The 26,843-nt window shown below is 33.5% G+C and overlaps 1 protein-coding gene across 1 annotated transcript in view; it reads right to left on the bottom strand.

Annotated features, from left to right (window-relative positions):
• The window catches only part of EcR (Ecdysone receptor), a 145,394-nt gene extending 119,285 nt beyond the window's left edge, over positions 1–26,109 (bottom strand). Inside the window, exons 1-2 of the mRNA XM_066397277.1 lie at positions 25,878–26,109; positions 15,349–15,744 (exon numbers count right to left, since the gene is read on the bottom strand). The gene's annotated coding sequence lies outside the window, so the exon portion shown is untranslated. The remainder of the gene's footprint in view (positions 1–15,348; positions 15,745–25,877) is intronic.
• Between the last annotated feature and the right edge of the window lie 734 nt (positions 26,110–26,843).

Raw genomic sequence — 26,843 nt, 5'->3', positions numbered from 1 at the left:
AGGATGTCCAACATGGTGATCCGGTAAACAGTAATAGACACAGCTACAAAGAACCATTAGTCTCTCAGAAAAAAAATCATGTGAGAGTTTAAGGTTGACATTCAGATATGACCCTAAATTTTCATTAATAATCATATTTGCTTCGCACTCAAGCCGGGTGAAAGGAAATGGCGTTAAGAAGGATTTAGAAATCCTACTTCTTCAAGAATACTGGAACTCTCTACTAAAGAATGCGTGTCAACTGAAGAAGAATACAATAAGCTAATTTCAAGACAGTCATAGAAAAATTCGTTAACGTATTTATTTGCAACATGAGACATACAAAATGTGTATACAAATAGTGCCATAAACTTAACCAAGTAGTCGATATAATACACAATGTAAAAGATTAGTTCTTAGTTAGGTTAGTTAGGTTAGTTAGCTAGAATTTTGATACGATTTTTCGGCTCGCCGCGTTATAAAAAAAAAGTTTCTTTTTGAACTAAACTAGGTATTTAATCAAATAACATTAATACAAACAAAAAAATTGGGATGAAAATTGGAAAACAAAATCGTTTCAAAATGACGATTTTTTACAATTACACGGCTGGCAAGTCAATTTGCTACTTCAAATTCTCAACGAATTTCACGTTCTCGCGTTTACGCCGCTCCGAGTTGTTTTACGTTTTCGGATTCCTGAAGAGTTAAATTTTTCGTGCCTACGGCCGGTAAAATAATTTTGTGACTTCAAATTCCCGAGGAATTTCACGTTCTCACGTTAATGCCTGGCTAAGTAGGTTTACGTTCTCTAATTCTGGAAGAGTTAAATATTTTTTCGCGTCTACGGCCAGTAATATGATTCTGCGACTTAAAATTCGCAACGAAATTCACATTTTTGCGTCTATGCTTGGCCAAGTCAGTTTAAGGTTTAAATTTATTTTCTAATTCCCCAAGAGCTGAGAGAAGAAGAGAGATGAGATATTGATCATCTACATCCCTTAAAATTTTTCCTCAGTTTCTTTAAGATTTTTACAATGTTGACACTATTTTTTGCTGGCGTTTTTGGGTCTTCTCTTTATTTCAATGTTCAAAGCCAGCAACTCGAAAATCCATTACTGCATAGGCATAAAAAGAGGAAAATCGTTTAGCTATCTCTTCTTTCGAAATGGCTTATTTATTGGGTCTCTGTGTCTGAGAGCCGCCAGCAAATACTATCTGGGCCGCTTCTGCATTATCTACTTCCAAAATTTCCTGTGGGTTATTTATTTTTATGTTAACAAGTCACAGCCCGACATGCTGATAACTCAACAGAGTAATGCATTGCAACAATGTTTATCTGGTATTTCTTTCCAGACAGAGAGGAAATATGGCCTACCTCAACATGTTAAATGAGGACACGTATATTGTTTAATGGAGAGGAGATTAAGAAGCAGTTTAAATAAAAAAAGATATCAGAAAAAACGCCTAAATTTCTCTAACTTTTATTCATTTTAAGAAGAAAGATATTAATATTCTAAATAATTTTCTTTGAAAAGTATAAATTTAGATATAAGTTTAGAAGACAAGTTATAATATTACCACTATAATTTCAGATGGATTCATCTTGTTCATTTCTAACCAGTTGTGAATTTAATAGTCGTAAGAAGAATATTTATACCTGAAGCCTTTATTGTTTCTGGTAAGAATTTCTATTTTTTTTTCACGGGAAATTCTTAGTTCTAGTTTCGAAACCAAATTTTCAATACCGATTTGGTTTACACTCCCTTTTACTCGAATATACGCATATTGCTTTAGATACTTTAGAAGCAAACCCATTCTTAAGAGATTCTTGGCAAATCCAATTCAAATACGCTTCGCCATCACCATAAAAAGCTCGTTACCAAGTTGGTTTAGTAGTATTCCTATTATAGGGCTATATAAATCTAGATACTCGGCGACTCGCTCGAATACCTTCTGAATTTTTTAGAAAATTTTACATTGCTTTGTTTGAAGCAAGATTTTCATTGAAATTTTATAAGCAAAGATAAATTTCATATTCATTTTATAGGAGGTAAAATTGCATATTTACAGTATATCATTTAGTCCATAAATAAGATTAGATTTCGCACAATTTCTAGAATATTTCTTCCAAACTAAAACCGATAAATTATCTCTCATTGAAATGATATTAATTTGAAGGATTTTAGATTTGTGGCGAAATTTCAGACTGCTTGGTTTACAGCAGGATTTTGGCTGACATATTATGTAAAAACAAATTTATATTTAGTTTCTAGGTACTAAAATTGCTTATTTACGAATAACATTTTAGTGAATTGCTATGATTCTATTTATTAGTACCGATAAAATACCTCTCAGTAAAATAAAATTTAGTACAAGATTATCGATTTATTGGAAAGTTTTAAACTTCACGCAAAAGATTTTGACTGAAATTTCTTAAGAAGTAGATCTACACATATTTGCGTAAGTATGATTTTAGAAAATGAAAAGCCAAATTCATTTTCTAAACAAAATTATTATTAAACAGTAATACTTTGTGTCTAAAAGTAAAGTTCAGACATGGACTGTCAAAATAAACTCGGTAGAAAACCGACCGATATTTATTTGTAGACATTATCCATGTGCAAATGTATTTCGCAGCCAGACCGGAGTAAACACGGCCATGCAGGGCAATGCATCAATCCAAGGTTGCAGTAAAATAACTAAAATAAGGCTGGCAAGGAACGAGGTCCACCTGCACCAACATTTGTACACGTCGTTCCCACTATACTACAATTTGGTCTATCTAGTTTATGCGTTATCTTGTTTCTCGATTCAATTCCACTAGATATGATGTGTAAATGCATTAGTTAGGTCATGCTTGATGTAATGTAATATAAAGTTTCTAGGCAAAGCAGCACATCTGCAAAAGAAATAAGAGGCACGCTTGTGGCCTCAAAAGGAGAAAGGAAAAAAGAAGGAACCACAGGCAAGCATCAGCAGCTCAGCCTATTGTGGATATACTCAAAGTTTTCTCAATATCGGAGATAAGGTCAGTATATCAACGGCCGCTTCGCCATGGATACCTGTTGTGAATTACCCAATTAGAAATGTCCAGTTTGTCTACATGTAGATTTATCCGCACTCATTTTTTTTAACTTCAAGAGTTTTGGCAATGGACCTGACTTGTGGTTTCTTCTTTTTTTTTTCATTTTTTCTACACTATATCCCCATGTGTTAATGTCTTTGGAGTTGCGCGGCATAATGTATGTGTGTACCTCCTTTGTACATACACATGCCTGATGAAGCCAATAAGCGGAAACCCGCATCACTAGGTTGTCCTATATCCTCTTTTTATTTCTATTTAAACGCTCGATTCTTGTTGCGGACTTGCTTGTTGCTGTTAACTTTTTCTACATGTATGTTCATCCGCACTAAACTTTTCCATTTTTACATATATAGCGTTACTCGCATAATGAAAACTGAATTTCCTAAGGCTACCCAGAAAAGTCTGGAGAATTTATTCATATGTTTTTTTGACGACTTTTACGGAGACGAACGATTATGGGGGTTTTGAGATAGAAACTCGTCGAAAAAATTGGAAAAAGTGCGCCCAAAATTCTATTACTCTTAACTTAATTAAATACAATCTCAGGTAATGTAAGTTGGTTGCTTTGTGATTTTATGCAAAAATTTGATGTAATAAAGAGAATTCTATTGTAATACCAAAAATAATTATATTTTCACACTAAGAACAAAAGGAATATGGGTCTTTGCCACATTCCTGAAACGACTAACTCTTCAAAGAGGGTCCCTTTTGGCTGTAAATTAAATTCTGCTGAAGGCCAGCTTGCTCTTAATTTTATTAGGGAAACAAATTTGCCTCAATTTATTCTGGCAAGAAACCGGAGAATGCTATTTTTATTTTCTTAGGGGGCCACAAATTTTATTAACGGACGCTTTTCATTCCGTTCCGCCAATTACCTTTCTGTGCCTTGCGTTTCCCTGGATATATATCACCCAGTTTGAAGTCCAAATTTCTTTTGACTTTAATGAGATCAAGGTCGAGATGTCTGTTACAGGATGGAGAAGCTTGTAAATCAAAATGATGTAATTTGAAATTGGATTCGCTTGGGGTATGGTTTCTATTTAGGATAGTGTAGTTGTCTGAAATATTGATTTCATACAAGTCACATATTATATTATGAGCATTTCATAATTCTGATTTTTTATTATTCACGGCGTTTTGCTATTTGCTTTACGCGAGATTTTGAAAAACTTACTATACTTATAGGAGATAACTATTTTTCGTTGTAATACCGCTGAGATTTGGATGTACTACCTAATACCCATATCAACAACCCACCCACTTTTCAAGTTACCGATTTTCTTCAATGTGGTCTCAATTTAGAGAACTAGTATCACCAGCGCCAAATTCCTTTTGACAAAACTTCTGGGAAAACTTTGAAATATTTTTTATAGGTCTGAGAATTGGATTTTCTCCAGCTTCCACAAGATAATAAGCACATTCTAATTAAATGATTTTCTTCATTTAACTCTTATTAATTGAATTTTTAATGCCCCTTCCAATGGTGCCAAAACCCTTTTGTCAAACTATTCATACAGTATGTATATGAAATTTGGAAAAAACTTCATAGTTATTTGCAGGTCTAAGATAAAAATGTATTTTGAAAATAAATATAGATATGGAAACGCTACTTAGAAATTGTTCAGAGGCGTCCACAGATAGAGGTAATATGGAGAGGAAAACTCCTAGATTTCTAGTAAAATCATCGTTACATTCAAGAGACTTCAAGCCCGGTAAATTTCCGAAAAAATAGTTGGAAAATAAGATTAAAATGAGAAGCAGTACCAGTAAGAATCTATGGTCTAAGAACCTCCTATTTTTATGAGAAATCGGTCTATTTTCTAAATCTAAATTAATTTAAAACTAACGCTTCTGATTACCGGTATTGGCTAATGGTTGGACCCTCGTAACAACATCTACAGAGAAAAAACGAATGCACCACATCATATCCTTTACACAAGAATTAAGTTCATATCTAATTTTATACCTAAGTGCACATTAACGGCCAAAGTGAACGTATCTGGCGATTTGATATCAAGATAATAAGGAATTTATTTCAGGTATGAATGCATGCATGCAAACCTTTTGCATTTGAAATTTGATGGGTTGGGCTGTTAGATTTAGTTTTTGGGTGGGGTCGGCCATTTTCGCTACACCTTTATTAATCGAAATCGTAAACCTTATGGTGGGCTCGCCTCAACAGGAAATATAATATATGTGCAGATTAGGTTGACTATTAAGGAAGGAAGATGTAAACGAAAGTTTGAATTTAATAAGAAAAAAGAAATTATTTTTATTGAGAATATAGTTCATGAGAGGAGAAAGCAGACAGTCACCTTATCCAAATTGGTTAAGTTAAGTCAAATTCAAAATTTTGCTAACCATCATTAAATTTTGGGAGTAATTTCAGGGATGTAACTTGACAAATACACTATCTGGAAGTTTAAGTGACATTATAACCAAAATATTATCAATCAAGAACGTCTTTTCATTTTCAATTTCATGCAATTTTATCTATACCATCATAAGTAAGACTATCAGGAAAACAAAGTGATATTAATAAGCTTATAATACAATTTCAGAAACCTTCACATGTAAGTCAAAGAGGGTGATAAAACATGGAAGAAGCAGATGTTTCCTTGGCATTAGACCTACTTGAAAATTTAAGCCTCCAATCCTCAGATAGTGGTTTAAGTGAAGATACTTGCTGGGCGTTGTTTGGAGGACCACCTCCAAAAATTCAAAACAAGAAGCAAAAAAAAACTAAAATATTTAGAGATTTAGAGACAGAAGAGTATTTGTCTGAGCTTAAAATGGTATCTGATATACAAAATGTCGCAACTGAACAAGTAGCTCTTGAAGAGCCAATTCACCAAGAACACATTGTTAATATCAAAGATGGGACGTTAGACCTTAAAGAAGAGCAAAAACTTGAAGGTCAAACAACGTCTATTATTGCCGAAAGTGACTCTTCTAAGTTAACTGTAAAATCAGAAGAAAAAGCAGAAGTTGAGAATAAGCAAAGACTATCTGGTAAATCATTACAAATTTCTAGAATTAATCTCACCAAAGATCAGTTTATCAGAGAGAACACTAAAGTACCAGAAAAATCAATAGAAGGGGCTCTTATATTCCTTAATGGAAATAAGAAATCTTTGTCACCAGAAAGGATAGACGTCGTAAAATTGCAAGGAAGCAAAGAAACTACGCCGATACAGAGACTTAGCAGTTCCTCAACAAAAGAACACCGTTTGGAACAGGAAAAAGACATAACTTCATTCTTTCTTAAAGAACTTGAAGAGGAAACTGATCTAAAAACTTATAATTGCCATTGTTCTATTAAACGCCAAGTTTGTAAAAACTAAGGCGAACCCCAAACAAAATGCTGCAATAGATATAAATTAAAAATCTATGAATATGATGATGAAGAGGGGCAATGCAATAACTACATCATACTTATTGAATGCAATGAAGACAACATTTCATATTGCAACAAGAAAATGCAAACTTCAGAAATTGATATTCACAAGCAACCTCTTCCTCCATTTTCTAATGGTTATTGCAAACACCTTACCAAACCTTTAGGCCTTGGAATTGAATATGCTTTTCTGCCCCCATCAATGTGTGAAGCCCCAAAATTGCCCTCTCCACCTATAATTCACTACAGTAGAGATCACAAAATCAAATCTAAATTCTCATCTGCTTCATCTTTTCAAAGTTTAGTGGATCTGAGTAAAAATAATCCAGGAGAACATTGTCCAAATCTTCTAAAGTTAGCTAAACAAGAGTTTCCAAGGAAAGTAACTGTTAAGGAAATGGTGAATCAGTTTGAGAGTAAAAACAGAGGGTGTCGTCACCCTCCCAATCCCTACAATAATTATTGGGTAAAGCCAAAAATACAGGACACAGGACGTTTTGGGAAATCTGTGTACGAGAAAAATGAAATTTGCCCATGCTGCAGTCAACAGTAGGGTGTTTTCGTATTCTCAAAGAGGCAAAAAAATAGATGTAGCGGGGTTGCTACAAAAAATGAACGGAGATAGTAATAATTTTGAACGAAAAACATATTTTATTTACGAAGAAATCTGACATGTTACGTTTATTGAAAAATTTAAGTTAAGATTAAAAATTTGTAAAATTTAAAAATCAATACATTGGCAAAATAACAATTTTAAAAGAAAACCGTGTTCCACGACAAGTTAGTTTAAAGTAAGAATTAGAACAATCTTCTTCTTGAAATAATGTGACTGAGCTTCATAATCGCTCAGAGACAGTCTGGAGGTATTTATTTCTTCTCGGTTAGTTTTCTGGTTAAAAGGCGCGTTTCCGCATTTTTCCAAGTAAAATGTAAGCAGTACTGTCTGCAAATTGTCTGTGTCATTTGATATGACCACGGCATCATCAGCATGGTGAACCATGCTAGATCTTGACAAGTCCATATAAATAAATATGCAGGTCCAAGCAGTAATATTTCCAAGTTTAAGTGACCGAATATTTCTCACAAAGTCTCTTTTCTTCCCGAACATTGTCTAAATGAAAGAAGTATATTTTTTTGCTGCCCGCACATTTGTAAAAATTTAATTTCCTTTGCTAACATTCCCATACATTCTAAGTGGTTTAATTTCGATATAGACATGCCATGGTTTGACGCCAACTGCATCCTACCATTCAAACCAAGTCCCGTTAGCCGTTAGTTAAGTGCGACTTTACACGTCGTTTTTAAATTGGCAACCGTGTAAACGCTTTCAGCCTTCGGTGGTAATTAAAATGTGTGTAAAAACGAGTAACAAAACTCGAACAAGAAATAAAACATTTCCATTCGACCCTGAACCCGCTGTTATTGCAGGCTTTGCTCGCTATTTTTATAGCAGTACTTGCACTGAACGCTCTTGCGAGTTGACTGTGTCGGTCATGAGCCTTTGTGGTAGGTCGGCATCGACATATATGCAGATTTACTCATAAAAATTGGGTACATAAAATATGTAAACGAGTCTTAGAGTAAGAGCATTCGGGATGAATGATGGACTTTCATTTTTGCTTAGGTACAGAGTTTTTCAAAACTCACAGCAGTTTACAAACTTAAGAAGTTTAATAGACCACAAATGGTTACTGAAAGATATCCGATTCAATGATACTATAAAATATGTTGTAAATTTCACAGTTTTTTCCCTAGCTGCCAGAACTTTAGAATATTGTTACCTTTTCTATTCTTAGAACTTTCCACGAAGAATGCCCTATACCAATCATTACGACTTTTTAAATTAAAATTCAACAATGTTCATGATCTGTAACTCAAGACTAGTCTTTCATGACGACTTCGAGGACCATTTCTCAACATTTTTAAGCTCATTTTACAGAAAGTTTCCATAAAATGAGTAACAAAGTGTAATTATAATTATGTTTTGCTTTCGCTTTTAGCTGATCGATTTTCCCTCAAAGGCCTTAATTGAGTCGGGTCTTATTAATATAGGGGCGCTATAAATTAGAATGTCACTAAGGGTATTACGATTACGCTTTCTGATATTGAGTTGTTTATCTAAAGTGGTTTTTGGTAACTTGATGCTAATATGAACTCTGTTTTCGGAGTACGTTCACGACAGTTTCCTAATTAAGGACAGTCAAGGAAATTAAATGTCAACGGTCTTCGTTGTTAAGCATGGATTTGACAGATGCAGTTAACTTTAGAGAGAATTCTTTTCGTGGGCGGATTGCTAAAGCACAAAAACAGGCCCAAACTTGGTGTTTCTTTAAAACACCCTCGTCGTGACAAGTCACAGTATATTCAAAGCCGACATCCTCGACATTAACCAGCGAGATTAAGCGTTGCAAAACGGGTTTTAATTATGCCATGGCATTTATGTGGCGGATGGAGTTAGTGGGTAAGACTTCGGCAACAAGAACCGTGTCTTCACGGTTTAAATTTTTATTGGGACACTCATACGTAATGAGGCGAAGTTGTCTAACTTCCTTACTACACTTAATTCTTCCATAATCTAAATTTGTCATGAATTCAAAGAGAAAAATGAAATCTGACAACGCATCAAAACAAAGCGGGCTCTAGCAAAGTCAAGAGCGGCCCCTGTAACCTCGTTATGGCATTCATCTGGAATGCATAAACACACACTCTCGTCTGGATCTCCGATTTATTTATAAACACTGCTACCGGCAAATAGTACATACTGTTGGTTTAACGGGAATTACAGGGTGCAGAAGGTCAAAATCAATAATTTAAGACGCTTGCATTCAATGTAAACAAACATAACGTTTCAACGAACTTGTTTTCACTTTAAAATCTGGATTCCAAATTGATTTTCTAAACAATTAAAGTCTCGGGCGAAATAGCAATAAAATTATTAGCTTAAATATTTAGAATTTTTGGATACAATATCGACTATGGCTATTTCAGTTGAGGAACAAGTGTTTATCGAAATTGCGAACATATATGTATGTAGGTACCATCATATCTCAGAAACTAAAAGAACTATTACAATCCGCTCGATGGGGGTTTTTGGGGCTTATAAAAATTATTATTTTCAGCTATTTTATAACGCAATTACTCCATGGGTTTGGCGCTCTCAAATTACAAAAGTTCCGAAAAGTACGTATGTACCTTTCTCCCTTTGGAAATCTTCATGAATATGTATTTCGAGATTTTCGAGGTGTTATTTTTCGCCCAAAGTGAGTCATTTGGATTCTACATAGATCCTGGACGTCTCCTGACTTTTATCAGCTTTTATATTCACGCCATTGGGAGCATTCAAGATATTTACAGTAGTGGAAGACTGCAGTGCTTTAAAATTGAAACAGCTTATTGCCTTTTTCTAACAATTTGATTTGACAGGTTACCAGTAATTTGAATTTGTGAAAATAGTAGATTCAAAATTCCCATTGCCCAGAGCTGGTTTTCCCTGAATGCGCTATTAACTGATAAGTGGATGAAATTCTTTATACCTGCAATATGAGTTATTAAAAACAATCTTATATAGTTTAAAGAAATATGCCTAAACAAGGAACAATTATTAACAGCTACAAATTGGCCTTAGGTGGATGCACTGGTAAGGAACAAATATTCGGTTATGGGTATTTGATGAATTGCACGTCGAAAAGAGCAAGCATTACCATAAGATGATTTGATTCTTAACGAGTTAATCAAGTTTGCAGATGGTGAGATACCATCAACTTCGTCCAACATCAGAGTCAAGGAGATAAATTACTAAAACGTATAAAGTAAATCGTCCAGGGCCGTAACAGATTATTAAGCACCAGGTATAAATGTTAAAGCAATAATTATAAATTTCGATCTGTGACTTTAAGTGTTTGCCAAGAAACCGAGACAGGGCGACATAACGAATGCGTGCACAGATTACACAGGAGAAAATTTAGTAGGATTCGTGTTTTAATTTGTCTGTTTTTGACGTTTTTATGCGTGTTTGAATTGTTTGTTTCACGTGATTCGATTCCCTTTCTGCTGCAGGCGCCAGAGGAGAAATTTCGCAAAAGTGTGAATTTGAATGCTCGATTATCGCACAAAAGAAATCACGGTTTTGTAAGATTATTTCATTACCTTTCCCAACTGGTGATGAAATGTATTGGGTACAACGACTTTGTCCGCTCCTTAGGCCATTACATTCGCCGTCTATGGAATCTTAATTGGCTCTTTAGTTGGAGTGTTATCGCTGAAGTTTTTCCATTTGGCGGTATTCGCTTTGTATTTCTTAATTTTATAGAGGTTCCAAAGTTCTAGTCATAACCCTACTGAACTACTGATTGATGAGAAAATTCTTGTCCAGAGAGAACAAACCAAGAACAAGCCAAAGTAAACAGGAACATTTCTTGAGATGAAGATTAGTTACAAAGGGACAAAAAATGTGTTCTGCTAATAATTCTAAGGTTTCCGTGATGGACGAAATTAATAAATAACTTTTAAACACATACAAATCAGCCTCAACGCCTCTGCTTACCTAAATCTGCACTAACCTAAAAACTTTAAGTAAAAATTTATGTGCTCCCTTATCGAGCAGTAAAGTTTTATTTAATCCGAAGTTTCCCAGGTAAAGCCGAAATTCAAGAATCACAATTAAAATTGTTAAGACAAAGAACAGACGAGGTTAAACGGCTTTTCCTAGCGGATAGGTAGATCATTTTAAGGTTGTTAGCACAAATAAAATTAAGAAAACTCAGTACTATATCAAGAATATTATGATTTTTTCTAGAGTATAATATTTTCTATAGTACAACGAAATAGACTTATGGAAATTAAGGTAAAAAGATAAAAGTAATAAAACAGTCTCAAAATAGTAATAAATATTAACATGAAATTAGCACTGTTACTCATATAACCTTAGTGGAGTTTCATGACCTCTGACGGCAACAACTGCGTGTTACATCGTTTTACATGGAAGTTATATGTAATGAATATTAATTAAAAACTGAAACGTTCTCTCCATCAATCGCACTTCCGACCTGAAACCATCTATTTATTAACCATTTTTGTAGCGTCGTTTATAGGAAAAAATAATTATTTCTGGTAACCGAAATGTAAATCGTTTTTGGCACTAGTTTAAAAAGGTAACATGTGGTCGATGACTACAGCCAAACTTTTTTTTAGAAATGGCCAGGGTACCCGGCTTTAGGGATAACCATCACTTTAATAGGTATTGTATAAGTATTATCCAAGTACAAAGTTTACTTTTACATAAGAATTGCAATGACTTTTTTTTTATTAATTCGGATTAGTGATGTATCCTAAATTAGACGTCCTTGCCGAGGTCAATGTTACACAGGCTAAGCACGTGGCTATAACGAGGGACAGTTACACGACATAAGTAATGTTCCAAGTTCTACGGTCAACACTCACAACTTTTTACAAACGCAGGCTCCATAATTTCCAAATAAAAAAAAAAACAAATCATAATATTCTTAAACTTAATGGACACCTTTACCAACAAACAACAATTAAAATAAGCCTTAACTTAACCACGCTTTGACGTCGAAACAGTTCCCATAATTCGCAATGAATATGAGTTATCACATATACAAGTGATTTTTTTTTATTGTATGAACGGCAACAACCTACTGAAACAATAATTTATTTTTGAATGTTTTCCAAGTTCAAGATCGCCAAAGGTCAATAATTTAGGATTTTATTGGAGTCCGGTCAGTGAGGCGTGGGCAAGTGTTCAACAGTGACATATAGCCGTAATTAGTGATGCACATTTGTGTGTTGGTGTCAACAAATAAAATAATTCGCTATGGCGGTTTCATGAGAAAAGTGCATCGGTTTATCACATCCCACGATTCGACAATCGCAATGTCAAAATTCGAAATTATACCTAAATTATTTTTTGACATTACATGCATGCATTCATTCATTATTGCAAAACCAATAATATTATACTGCCAAAAGTCGTAAGTGTCAAATTCATTGGTTTCATTACGCACGTAAAAGTAAAAACAAGACTTTTATAAATAGAACATTCTGTATATTTTGTATTTTTAGAAATTGAATTCAATAGAGTGATCTAAAAAAAGTTTTAATCATAAATATAATATATATGCGATAAAATAATGCGTTTTAGTTTTTTCGTAATTCTACCACCCAAACTTCCATGTTCTTCACTTGAATACCCTGTATATTTTTAGGTATTAAGAAACTGTAAAAAAGCAAGAACTTCAAGGAAAAATAAACGTTAAAAGACTTAAAAGTTATTTTTCAAAATATCGTTGCACAATGTTTATTAAATTACTTTGCTCTCATGAAAGCTTAATTCTTTCATGAAATGTGGATTAATCACGAAATTACAAAAATAAAACACGACAAAACGATTGAATTTACAATCGTGAGAAAACCTCAAGAAAATTAGCCATTTACATTGAATTTAGCCAAAATGTCTAATTGACTATATCTAATTCCCCTACCAAGGCCTGAATTTATACTCCATAATGATACTACGGTTTTAGTTTCAAACCACATTACATAGTGAAACCTATATCTAAAATAAAATGAATATAAAAAAAGATCAAATAAGGAAGTGCTGGCGCAGATGATTAGACATTTGAGGAAAGCTTCGGCAGCATTTCCGCAAAATTCCATGAGTGTTCAAGCCGAAAGAAAAGAGGATGTTGGGCAACACGTGTTTCCACTATTGGTTTGATCAAACACGTGTGTGCACAAAATAAGTACACACATATCATGGTACATACGTCCGGAGACATACATAAGCACATAAGGGTGTAACCTGGAAGAAGCACGTGCTTATATTTACGAACATATGTATGTACATATATTTCATGATCAGTGTGTATCTATTTTGTCCACACACGTGCCTGATCAAACCAATAAGTAGAAACATGAGTCGACGGGTTGTTCAATACCCTCTTTTCTCTCTGCTTAAGAGTTCATGAAATTTTCTGGAAATGTTAGCAAAAGTTTCCTCACATAAAAAGAGATATTTGAAGGACTTAAAATGTTCATCAAAGACATTGTGATGTAAAAGCGAGCGTGCGGTAAAGTGGCTGGTTCACACATATTTGCGTACAGAACATAGTACTTTACCACACATATGTGTGGGGAGGAGGGGGACTTACCACACCCGAATATTTACATCCACTTACAAAAGACAATGAAGTTAACACATGTGCACGCAGAAAAAATAATGTACCTAACACGTGCGAAAGTATTTTCACCTAACTTCACATAGTTCGGTTAAATGCAATCAGCGTGCGGTAAAGGTTCACTATCCACATTTATTAGGTTGTAACTATTCTATCATATTTTTAGTTTTCTCCAAATATTTATTATAAAACATTGTGCAGTTTCTTTTCCCTGCCCAACTAAATATATTGAACTAGGAATCTGTTCTTGCATATAAAACTTATGGAGAAACCTACCTACTCATCCTTCATAATAAAATACATACAACTACATAACAAAAACACTCCTTATTAAACACTTTTACTTGTGTAGAAGCAAGTGTAGAAAGGCATTATTTAAACCAATGTATGTACTCCTCTTAAATTATTGCAGGTATAGATAACATCAGTTATTAAATATCTTGAATCAAGTTGCAGAATGAGAAGTCAAAAACGGAAGAAAGGTAAAAGTGCATGAATAAATAATCATTCATTGAAACATAGTTACAGGCTTGTTGCAAGAAGTGAACAGAAATATTGAAATGTATTGTGTGATAGAATCGCACTGAAAGGAAATATCTCATCAATACTGAATAGAAAAAAATATTTTCTTGAAAGTATTTTAATTTTCAAGGTCAAGAAATTACTTGAAATTTTAAAAAGATGTTCCATCAGAATCTCATCATCTGTCTTCGTTTTATTAAAGAGTCCACTGACTCTCAAGACTAAAAACAATTTTGAGTTTGTATAAGATTCCTACTGATTCTATAATTTTTTAGGATCATAAAACTAAGACAGTGTTAAGTGAATATTTCCTTATACTTATCTTAAAAACCTTTGAAAGTTCTTGGCTACTAATTGCTGATTAAGCTCAGCCAACCTAAAACGTACTATTGAGTGTACCATTAAGTCTTAATAACTAAGACCTTCTAGTCTAATTTTTGAACTATTTTAGTTTAAAAAATTCATCAAGTAGGTATTACATTTCTATAAGGACTTCAGATTAAGTATACCATATTGTACCTACCTGATTCTCATGACTGCATTTCAATAAAAATAATTGTTTACTAATGTTTACTAATAAGAAACTTCTGATCTACTAACTATAAATTTAAGCTCAAATCTGGGTGATCCAATTTTCAATTGACACTGCACCAGTGTGAATTCAAAGCCAGTGGAATTGAAATCGTTGTGCTAATGAATGTCTGTGGCATAATTTTGTGGCACTGGGTGAATGCTCCGTTGGATTCGGTTGACTTGCTAGTATGGTAATTAATTTGTCCATTCATGGTCGCAATTGTAGTATGCGAGATATCACAATAAACTCGATTTTTTTCCCGAAAGACTGTTTTATGCTTATGGCAAAAAGTGGTTATTAGTAATTTCTCTAAGAAAAGTTCATCAGCACCATAACCATTGTCTCGTGCATGTTCGCATCAATTCGTCTCTTATGGCGCTTTGTTCCTTTGAAAAGTGGCACAACGTAATATCCACCTCGGATCATTACCCACCTCTCTGCCCTGAATGGGGACTTTCATGCATCCGGGCTCCTTCACAGGGAGCTTCTTGCGTAATGGAAAAGTTCAAAGGTAAAACCCGTAAAACTGAGCTTGAAAATTGGACTTTTTGCCTTTCAGTTTATCGTGGATAAAGTAGATAATAGTTACACTTACCTTGAACTATCAATCCCCAGGCTTCAGAACTATCCTCAGTATAACTGACACTCCACTTCTCACTCTGGTGTTGTTGGTGGTGTATAGTACCAGAAAAAGTCAAAATAGCACCTTTTCTCACTCGCGACACTATTCTAAATTATACTAAGCTAAATCCGTATTCTGAAAGATTATGAACCGCCCGAATGACTACAACCAATCAATTATAGTTTTATAACACTACATGCAAATGACACTTATTCTGTTTGACGGTAACTTATGCTAGTAATTGCACTCGTAGTTGTTCGTTTTAAAACCGCACTGTAATTCTAATGGTAATCTTGGTTAAATTTACAGGTTACGATATTAATTATCCGTTGGTAGGCCGATGCTGGTAGTTTCCACGTTGCAGAGCTTCTGAAACAAAAAGAAAACGAACTTCAGACATTGAAAAAGGAAACGTTAAGAAGAGCAACATAATCTTTTAAAATCATATTCAAAAGAGGCCTTGCCCTTCGCTTATCGTTGCTTATTTATCGTATTTTCCGTGGTAGTGAAAGCTTCAATTTTGAGCAAAATATGCATATGCATATATAGAGAATCTTTATTTCCAGAGAAACAGGTTCCACTATTCGGTCTTTCTATCTTTGATTATTGTTTTATTTTTTGAGAATAACGCCTCACTCACCAGTAGGGGTTGTTGGGGCCAGTTGATAAAGTACTTTCAATTGTCAAACAATAACTTGAAAATAACGTGAATCTTGAAGAACGGACTAAACTAGACATAAACAGTTATGCATTTTTATGCATTTATAATGGAGTTAATAACAGTTAGTATGAGAACGATTTATTTTCAATATCAAAATGATTATTATCAACCAAAGTCTGGGATGGTAATGGAATCCCCATTCCCTTTCACACGTATTTGTTCGTGGAAAATTTTGAATTAATTAAATCAAATTTTTAGTTTAGTGGACATATATTGATGATGTTTTTTCAAGCATGATAATAATCTTTTGGATATTGGGTGAGACATGAATGGTTGAAGGGAAAAGGAAACGGGATTGTCTTGATTGTTTTGTACGACAAAGAGAGTTCAGAATGATCCAGTTATGACGACTGTCTTTCCATCTTGCCTGAATTTGTGTAGTGTTTCAATTATTATAGTGGTGTGTGCATTTGTATATGTAATGAGTGTTTGGGATGTGTTGTCCTCTAATTACCCTTAAGGTAAAAACTTATCTTACTTATCAGTCTACTTTTTAATATTAATGGTCCTGAGTAAGACCTTGCCAGATCCAGTATGACCTCGATTGGCCGTTCCACTTTGTCCGTGTATCGATCGTTCCTTTTACTCGCACTTGTAACGATCCATGACCCCACGATACAAACACTATTCAAAACCTTAATTTATGCATCAGAGAAGTGGAGAAAATATATTGTACTTCAATTTTGGTGGTATTTATGCTAATATTAAAGGAGACTAATGGGGCTCGTTCGGATCTATAGAGATTTAGAGTTTACGTTGTAAATTAGCAAAAAGTAACGAAGACATATGTTGTTCTGGGGTATTTGACAGAGAATTTAATAAGGGTCAATTTGTCTTCGATTTTAGTTTTTGAGTTCACTAAAACTTCCCAAAAGTATAAGAAAAAATACATAAAACCATATTGGAAAAATCCCATAAGTTGGAAAAACGATTATATTTTTATATCTACACATTACACAAAGTGACCCATTATGTTTAGATTTTGAATTAATATTGGACACCAAGAACTATAAATTTACGTTTGAAATGATATTTTAATTAACCCACAACAAAAATATCTGCCATGAAGATCTTTGCGCAATAATTTCAGGTCTGGAAGCATTTAAATGAACTTTCGTGAAATTGAGGTCATTATATGCTCTAGATGACGGTGTTAAATAAAGTAAAATAGTGGTAACAATGACTGATCACGTAAGTATGTAAATGTTACAATTTCGACTAGGAGAACAGAGGCGACGCCACGTTTAACATTTATTTTTAAACGTAAGTTTGACAGGAATTCAAATCCGTCAGGAGGAACAACGTTGTCACATGATGCAAAAAATCCGTATTCGACGATTTTTAATTACAAGTGATGTATTTATGGGCTTAAACCGGTTTAGGCATGCTCACGACGTTCATGCCTTAAATCATATTTAATTTCTAACATTTTGAAAATGTTCGTACTTTTCTACCTAAAATCGGGCTGGTTATTTAGTCATATAGCAAAAGGAAGAAAAATATGAATTTGTATCTCTATATTTCTTGAAAACTAAAGACTAAACAACCCCGAAAGTAAAACTTTCCAGTGAATAAGTAAAACTTCTCAGAAACTTAAGCACTACTTATTTTCTTCTCAAGTTTTGCTAGCTGAAACTAACCTTAGTCTCATTAAATAATTATTCTTGGACTCCCATTTTCTTTGATGGGCGCCATCTCTGTATTGAAGTAAAACTGAAACTAAACCAAGACTACTCTTTTACACAGGATATTCATTTCTGAAGCACATCTATAGCAATCAAAACTACATCAGAAAAGGGTTCAAGTATAGTTTTTGGAGCAGTTTTTGGGGAGAAACAACGGTGCAATATTTTCTTAAGTAGATTCGCGAATGGTATAATAAAAAACGAAAATCTCAAAGGATAATCCCAGGTATGATCTTCACTATGGATCTACATAGAACCCGTTGAGTTTCAAATAATTAAGCAAATATACAGATAAAAATTGTGGATTTAGATGAAACCAAGAATGAAACCAAAGTAAAAGAACTGAATATGGTAAAAATATGATCTGCATGCATTTTAAATTATTTTTCGGAACAAAACTATGCTGAATAACATTTTTAAAGTGTAAATTCAATGCAAACGTGAACAATTCCATTAGCAAATCGAAATCAATATCCTCTACAAATCTGATAGAATGAAATGATGCAGACGAAAATAAATATTTGCAGAAACGTAAAATACGTTAATTTATATTTCAGTACTATGGCTGATTTATTAATTCTCATTAATTCCGATAAAATACAGTAAAATGGTAATATACATATACATATATACACATTTTATTAATAATCTATAATCACAGAGCTCTTTTTAATAGTGAAAATCCTTGAATTTTGGTCTTAAATTCCACAATAGGATTACATAATTGCTCTTGCTAGCACAAAGTTTTTCTGACACTATCAATTTTGGATCTTGTCACCAATCCACCGCTATTAAATAAATTAATTTCCAGTAACCCTTATCAAAATAATAAATTGAATTTACATGCAAATAGGGCTTAGCTAACCTCCGATAGTTAGGGCATCCGGCCGTGGCCCTTTATGCATGAAGCAATTTCGTATTTTAAACATGCATAATACTGGCATTTGCAAACAAAAGAATCTATTTCTATGTAGACAAGGCAGTTCAAATCCGCTCGTGTTTGCACGTTGCCTTTTTATTAGGTTTGCTCAATGGAAACCGAAATGGTTTGTGCTTTGAGGATGTAACTATTTGGATTCGATTCGTTTTCGAAAAACAAAGCAATAGAGTCGATGTTTTTCGTTGAAATTGTCTAAAAAAAATTGTAAATTTAATTCAAAACTATTGATCCTTATAGGAAAATTAAGGAGACACTTGTCTGCTAATTTTCACATTTATCCAACTTCCAGTATCTTCAAATCGTTCAATTTTTGTGTCATCGAGTTATTTTCCGTAATACAGAGCAAATAATTATGTCCCATAAACAATGTGAGAGAACAAGTTTATTTTGGACCCTTTATCGGAGATAATAATTAAGGCATTGGAAGCTATTGAGGTTAATTGCATCCTCGATTAGAAATTTATTAACGCTTTCGTCTACCTTACAACTTATAAATAACTAGATTATCTAGACAAAGTTGTTGACCCACATTTCGATCACTTTAGCCCGTGGCAATGAAAACGAATTATTTCTGGAGCTGGAGACGTTCAAAATACGTGCGTGTTAATGATGATCAATGACGATTAGTAAATTCACAGTTTTTAAGTAACATTTGGAACAGCCTAACGTTTAGACAACACCTCATTTCTATATAGAAGAAGCTAGTGTGAGTATAGTTCAAGCACCAAGACACTCTTAAAAAATGGCAAATATAGGACTTGGAACTACATGTTATTAAGAAGAATTGAAGAAGAAAAACAATGTTTTAAACGAATTCTTAAAATAACTAACCAACTTTCTACCGTTTAAAATTCCCATGTTGGATGTTCTTATCTCATCTTAGTCTAATCTGTACCCATCTTTTTAAACTGCAGTTACTAAATTTACAGTTAGTAGTTAGAATTTTCTATGAAAAGTAGCCAAGGTATTAAGATTAATAACCGTAATTAAGAGTTCGAACATTCCGCGGAAAGGTGCCAAAAGAGTTCAAAGAGTTGAAACCGACGTTTCCAAGTGATCCTCAGAAGTTAGAAATTTTGAGTGGGATTTGTTAGGTTATCAATAACTATTAAAAACTACACTCCACGTTCGAATTCCTTTATCATACGAGTTTCTTTATCAAGCAATTGACTTTTTACCATATTAGAAAATTACACCGTAAATATTTGTTATTACTGCAAACTGAACCACAGTTTATTGTAATCCATTATTGAAACGCCTTGATCTCGTTTCCATGCCTCAAAGCACCTCTTTAACCACTCGCTGTTACACCAATTTGCCCAGTTTTTGCTTAATTTTAAGTTTCAAGATTATCGTAATAAAATAATTGAAATTGAATTATTCATTAGCCCGTTTCCAACCATTATTCTAATGGCACAAACGGGGCTACTGCGAATATCGAGAATTCTAATTATATTCAGTTATCAAATTAATGTATTATTTAATAGATACCATTAGAAGTTTGGCTTAAGTTCATTGCCTTTGATAATAATTATTGATTTTAATAAATTTGTGTTTTTCTAACTTATTTGCATAATTGGAAAAAATTCCACTTCAGAGAGTTTATGCAACCGAGTTAGCTCGAGTTTACCGATATTGGCAACAATGCATAGTAATTTTCCTATTTAACACAACAGAGGAAATCTATTTTCGACCTTACCCACGCTAATGACGAAACTAAAAGTCGCGTCCTATTTGCTATGTTGCGTAACTTAAAATATTTCATTGAACTATTGATATAACTAAATGGGAGAAATTACTATTCAAAATGTAATGATGTAAAAATTTCTGGAAAAAGTTTTTCCAGAAATTTTCTGAAAAATTTCTCTGAAAGGGTATTTAGTATTTAACATTTCCCCTAAATTTTTGTTTTTCCTATGCGCAATTGTTTTCAAAACCGAAACTCCAAAAATTGGTCGAATTTAAAACTAGGGTGCACATAGGTCTTAAAGCATAATAGTAATTTTAATAAGTGAAATGCTCAATATGGTCTATTATTTTCAATGAAAATTTTGCAGTTATCTTTATGAATAGACTAAAATTCTGACGACAACTTAATTATATCCAAGGAAATGGTACAATAAAGACACAGTATTGGTTAGTTTCATGGTTTCCAGGGAATTTATGGTCAAGGTAAAATTGCGAGTATACTGATTTAGTGGCACATCCGTGGGTGCGTATGTCTTCGGACATACACAGCATGATGTGTGTGTATCCACTTCGTTGGCACACGTGGCTTATGAGGTTAATAAGTAGAAACACGTGTCGACGGGTTAGGTACATCCTCTTTTCATTTCTATTTGAACACTATGATTTTTAACTCTTTGCTGCTAACTTTTCCTACGCTTGAAGAAAAATATGTTATATACCCAAAATATTCGTAAAATTTCGAAAATAATTTATTTTACAATGTATTCCATCAGGAAAAATAAACGTCGTTAAATACAGGGTGTATACAGCTTGAAAATAAGTCTCAATCTTTTTTTTTACAATTCCTAGTAGTTACAAAATATATTATACTTCAAATTGGGGAACCATTCTAATGATAAGACATCTCAATTGGAACCGAAAACCTTCAAATTGATGGTTACCTTAGAACATACAAAGTTCGGAAAAATAAATAGGGGCCTGACCCAAAAACAACTAGCAACCTGTCGATTCTCAGCATTGGCTGGGATGCCATATCACGTATACTCTTAAGAGTAAAATTCACCGTCAAATTTGAACTAAATATTTTAGATTACATCTAGGAGCTATAAAGAGAAGATTGATAACTAACTTTCGTACCCTGTATGTAAGAAATTATTTTACAAATTACTTTTTAAATTTGTTGGATGTAGAATCTGATCTAAAATTCTCTGAATAACAATTTACAGTCACAGCATATTTTCTTCAAATGAACAATAAAGGCACTACAGGTTTTTACATCTGAAACCTCCATAACTGAAACAAAATTAAACCAACGAAGTAGAAACTTAATATATTCGTTTCTTTCCAGGTAAATCCGATATTTATAAAAAAATAGAATAGGTAATATAGATGCCTCGCGATGAAATGAACTATGCCTCTAAGTTCATGGAAATCGAGAAGCAAGTTTTCCGAAATCTAATAAATTCCTGCAAATAGGAATCTATCGGGAAGTTCCTGTAAATTCCCGATGGGCATACATAACAAAATAATCAGTGATTTCCCACGTGAGAGACTAACGTATGCATTATCCAAAGTTTTGGAGATGACCGAGACATATTCAAACTGGTGTCACGATTTCAGGATAAAAATCAACCAGCTGAGTACATTTAAGACTAGAATTTGTAGAATAAACCATCTCCGATATCCATGTCAGGAAACGTACTTCAAGCACAAAGAATCGTTACTTGAAAATCCAACAGAGTAGTAGCTGAGTGATGTCACTGCAGGGGTCTTTGCTTTCTCAACAAACACATTACTACGAACTATCGAACGAATGTTCTATTTATACGCGACCTGCTTATTTCATTTGCCTCAAGGCACAGTTGCATGACCGAAAGAAAACTAGGAAAATGTTCGCCATTATGCCATTATGAAACAGAATTGGCAAATCAAACAATGTTTAGAAAGGAAATTGCCATGGTGCTTTTTCATGCGATACTATCCAGGATTGCTGCAGTATTCCAGTATATATCTCCAGGGATTCAAACCAGGAGACATTCTCAATATATCAACATAAACACGTATTGCCTGTGGACTTTATACCACAATGAGTACTAATCCTAGTAGTCGCCGTTCTCTCTGCATTTGGGCGCACACAATTACTTAATGGCCTGCAAAAATATCCAATTCATTTCCGACGTCAAATTTGGTCTGTCTAGACAGGATCCGTGATGTCTGGGTCACCATGTTATGATAAAGAAGATTATTAGAGCATGTGCGGAGGAGTGGTTAAATTCCCATTACAATAACAATGTCGAAAAGGTTTGATGAAGTGAAACTTCCCCATCCCTATGTTTCAACCAGTCTAAAGTTAGGATTTCAGTGAATGTGTTCTTGCCATGACAGTGTCTGCTTTGACTGTGTTAGCATGGCCTGAATTGCGCTAACCAATTAACGCAACTCCTGCTGTGCTAACGTGATACGTGGGAACTCAATGTAAGGAAACCTTCCTACCTCCTAGGAAAAAGGTTAGATATGAATTATTTATGGCGTAATTGTGGCCCTTGTTTGGTCTTTATTATCGCCTTTATACACCTATAATTTTTTTATGTGATCAAAATTGTGTTTATTTATCATGTGTATTATGTATAATTTTATTAAGATTAAATAAACGTAATTAAACATTCTAATAATAACCATAACATTTGAACCCTCATTCCCTCTTACCGAGCACATACATATTCAATCTTTCATAGATTGACACAAATATTTAAATATATTTTTTAGATAGACTCTCTAACTGGAAACTACATATGTAAATATTTATTTTAATAAAATAAACACAATCAAATAATATACTAATTACTTCTAGAAGTATGTTACCCACATTCTGTTTAGCCCATATTTCCTGATACCGAATATGAAGTTATTCAATTAGCAGATAGATTTTTTCAAAAGATTTTGATTTCTTTTCTTAAAGAATGATTTATTGTAGCTGGAACGTATTTAATCTTCATGAACATTATCAATATTTTTTTCAAAAATAGCATCTAACCATATTAGTACTTGCTTTACCATTACCTCTCAAACTGATTACTACTAATTGCTTCGTATTTCTGCGCTATTTTAGAGGCTTCTATATGGGTATAGGCTTTGTTGTAGGTGTCTTAACTGGAACTTGAACGCTAAAATAGCCCAAGAAACCCGCTGCACTTCGTTGTGTGCTAATTTAATTAGAAGTAATGCGCCTTTGCCTCGCACAACTCGCTTTTCCATGCTAGAAATAGCTTGAAATAGTTTCTTAGGGAACTATTTATAGATTCCCATTTAATTTTGTCTATAGCACAACGATTTGACTGCACAAGCTAATAACCTACACTTCCAGAATGCATATTATACGCGTAATTTTTATCTAAGAGGTTAGCTGTTTTAAGCTAAGACAAGAATAAAAATTCATGTATTATGCTATTATACAGAATTTTTGAATTTGTTATTTAAATCTGATAAAAAATTTATGTTAAAAAAATTCCTTGAGGGGCCCAAACTGCCAGAATTCTAAGCACAAAAAACATTGAATTCACAGGAAGTCTCTCTACACTAATTTTAATTGGACTCTACTATACTTTTGGAATAATTAAAGATTTTGATGCAACAATTGCACATTTTTCTATTTTGTTTAGCTCCATGATTTAAGTACACAATTATCTAATTGACACATTAGGAGTCAATTACTCAACATATTGTCACGCCCTAAATAACATTTTCTACACTAGTGACTTAACAGTATAATATACCTCAAGGTGATGAAGTGCAATATTATGACTCGAATTACACGTTTAAACCCCGAAGCTCTGAGGGATTTAAGACATGAGTAACTATTTTATTACTAATTTGATAAAATTAAAATAAACTTACCTAAATTAGCATAAATTAAATACAACATAAAATAGCAACCATAAGTAAAATAACAATGAGGACGACAAATACATGCCGCCAACTTCTTCAATAGCTCGTTTAGTAAATAAACAATGAGCCATATAGGTATCATTAAATCGTCATTGAACTGAACTAAACCACGTCAACGTCATGTTACTGAACGGAACTAGAAATAACTCGAAAAAACATAATTCACAATAATTAATCACACCCAATAATGGTGTCTTTTAAAGCAAGTACTGCAAAAATATTAAAAGATTAAAAAATTGATCCAATAAGAACAGGCTCGAAAACGGTTCGTTAAACGTTAATTTGAATGGTGAAGAAGAATTTGAGAAGGAGGAAATAAAGGGAAAAAATAGAATTAAAAATGCACTGTTGTTAGTTAAGTTGGTAGATGAGGTACAAAAGGTTTTATAAGTACACAGTTGAAAATTGAGGAAAAATCCGATAAGCGTTCCATCTAAAAGAAAGGAAAAAGGTTCATTAAGCTGAGTTGAAGAAAGAAGAACAAAAAGACGTTGTGTTGAGAAAGGATCAAAGATAAATGTCAGAAACAATGCAAAAAAAACACAAGTAGAAATCCTCAGATCGCTGATCGCTGCATTACCAGTTGCTTTTGGAAAGCTAAAAATTTGATTTTTCATATAAAAAATCCTTCACATTAAGCAATTTTTAAAATTTTCTGCTCATTGAGATCAATTTACCTTTAAAAATCTCTATACCCATCTTTTTTAGTTCCTCATATAATATCAGGATTAATAACTTCAATTCTTTTCAATGGAAATGTTTAACGTTATCTTTATTAATAAAAAAAAAAAAACTTGGGCGGTAAAATGCGGGAAAATGACGAAATATTTTGAGACCTTAGAAAATTTTTAGAAATACAAGGAAATAGGCAAGAATATATGGATAATAGAGAAAATATGTGAAAATGTAAGAAAATATAGGGAAATGTTGCTTGTTATTTAAAAAAATTTATAGAAATTCAAGAAAATACTTAGAAAATGTACGGAAAGGCAAAAAATAGGGCAAATATTTGAAAAGTTTAGAACATGTGGTGAACGTATAGTGTAAACCGTGTGACAACAGAAAGTAGTACCTGTTACTTTTTTGCTGTTTGATATAAAATTAGAACTTTGAAACACTCATTCATGACGTAAATCACTTAGTTAATCATTACAAATAAAGTGGGGCTTTTTAGGTCATAAAATCAAGAAAGAAAATTCCCATTTGTTTGTTTTGATATCAAAAATTCACAATTCAGTCCCCAATATGGCGACAATGTTAAATTTGACAACAATAACATAAGTTTTGATAAAACTTGCCTTTACATATTTGTTTTGCATTTGACTTTGTAAACAAATTTTTATTTAACATTTCAACATATTCATTCAATAGTTAAATACGTTAAAAATTCACAAGCACATTGAACCTATTGCCACAAAAGTGAAATGTCGCGACTTGCGACTTCACAGATTCAATTCTGGGACACATGCCGATAGACAATCTATAGCTAGCCGGGCGGGCGACCTAAATTTAGGCAACTTACATTACATATCACGAGTCGGCAGCATTGAATAAAGTAATATAATCCATGATCATGCTGATCATCGGGCAACTTCACCTGCACTTATGCCAAACGCGGTTGCACGAACTGTCACAATCAACAATATCAACACAGAAATGTAAATAGTCAACTTTAGACGTCAGGGCCTATACACACGGTAAACATATACCCGATCAAAACTGAACTGATATTGTACGAAACGACTGCATTTTTCGTGCGCACCTTGTGCGCGCCCCTGGATTGATGGAAAAGACGCGTGCGTAATGCCGCGGTCTGCCGCCGCGTTATGAAATTGAATCTGCTGTGGGCTCCGGGCTGTGGGATGCAAGTCGGAATTGGTAGGTAAAAGTCAATTTAACAAAATTAACTGGAATGGGTTAATAGTAAAAACTGAAAATTTTTATTCAAGGCTCATCTCTTCCTTATTTTTTACTCCTCTTCACTGATTTCTATTTAGGCAAAAACGAAAGTTTTTTTCAGTTATTACAAAATTTTTTGCTAAACTCGATACTTTTTAATAGACCCAAATGTCTGTCTAAAAATTACGTTTTTATTGTTTACTTTCATTTTCTTGTTTTAAGTTTTATTGTTTCTTTAACAAACATTTTTGTTTAAATGTGAAGTGATAAGGTATTGACCGAATAAATGAAACAAACGAGCCAAACAGCAAAAGTCGCATAGTGGAGACTTTTCGCCGAGCCTAACGTGCTGAACTTTTTCCGAGCCGTGTCGGTTAAACTGAGTTCTCTCAAAATATAACTGAAAATCTGTTGCGCTACTTCTCGCTTTTAAAATTTTAGGAAACTCCTTCTCTCTTCTCATAAATTTCACGCAATTCAAGTTTTTTCGATTTCTTGGCTCATTAAAAAGGTATTCCTTGAGTCAAAATGAGAAAAGAGATCCTGTAAATATACAGCGTGTTTTTTAATTATTATGAAAAATTTTAAC

The sequence above is a fragment of the Euwallacea similis genome, chromosome 14 (genome assembly GCF_039881205.1).
Source record: "Euwallacea similis isolate ESF13 chromosome 14, ESF131.1, whole genome shotgun sequence".
Taxonomy (NCBI): Eukaryota; Metazoa; Arthropoda; class Insecta; order Coleoptera; family Curculionidae; genus Euwallacea; species Euwallacea similis.
Note: the sequence above shows the minus strand (reverse complement) of the source record. Positions and strands in the feature narration are given on the sequence as shown.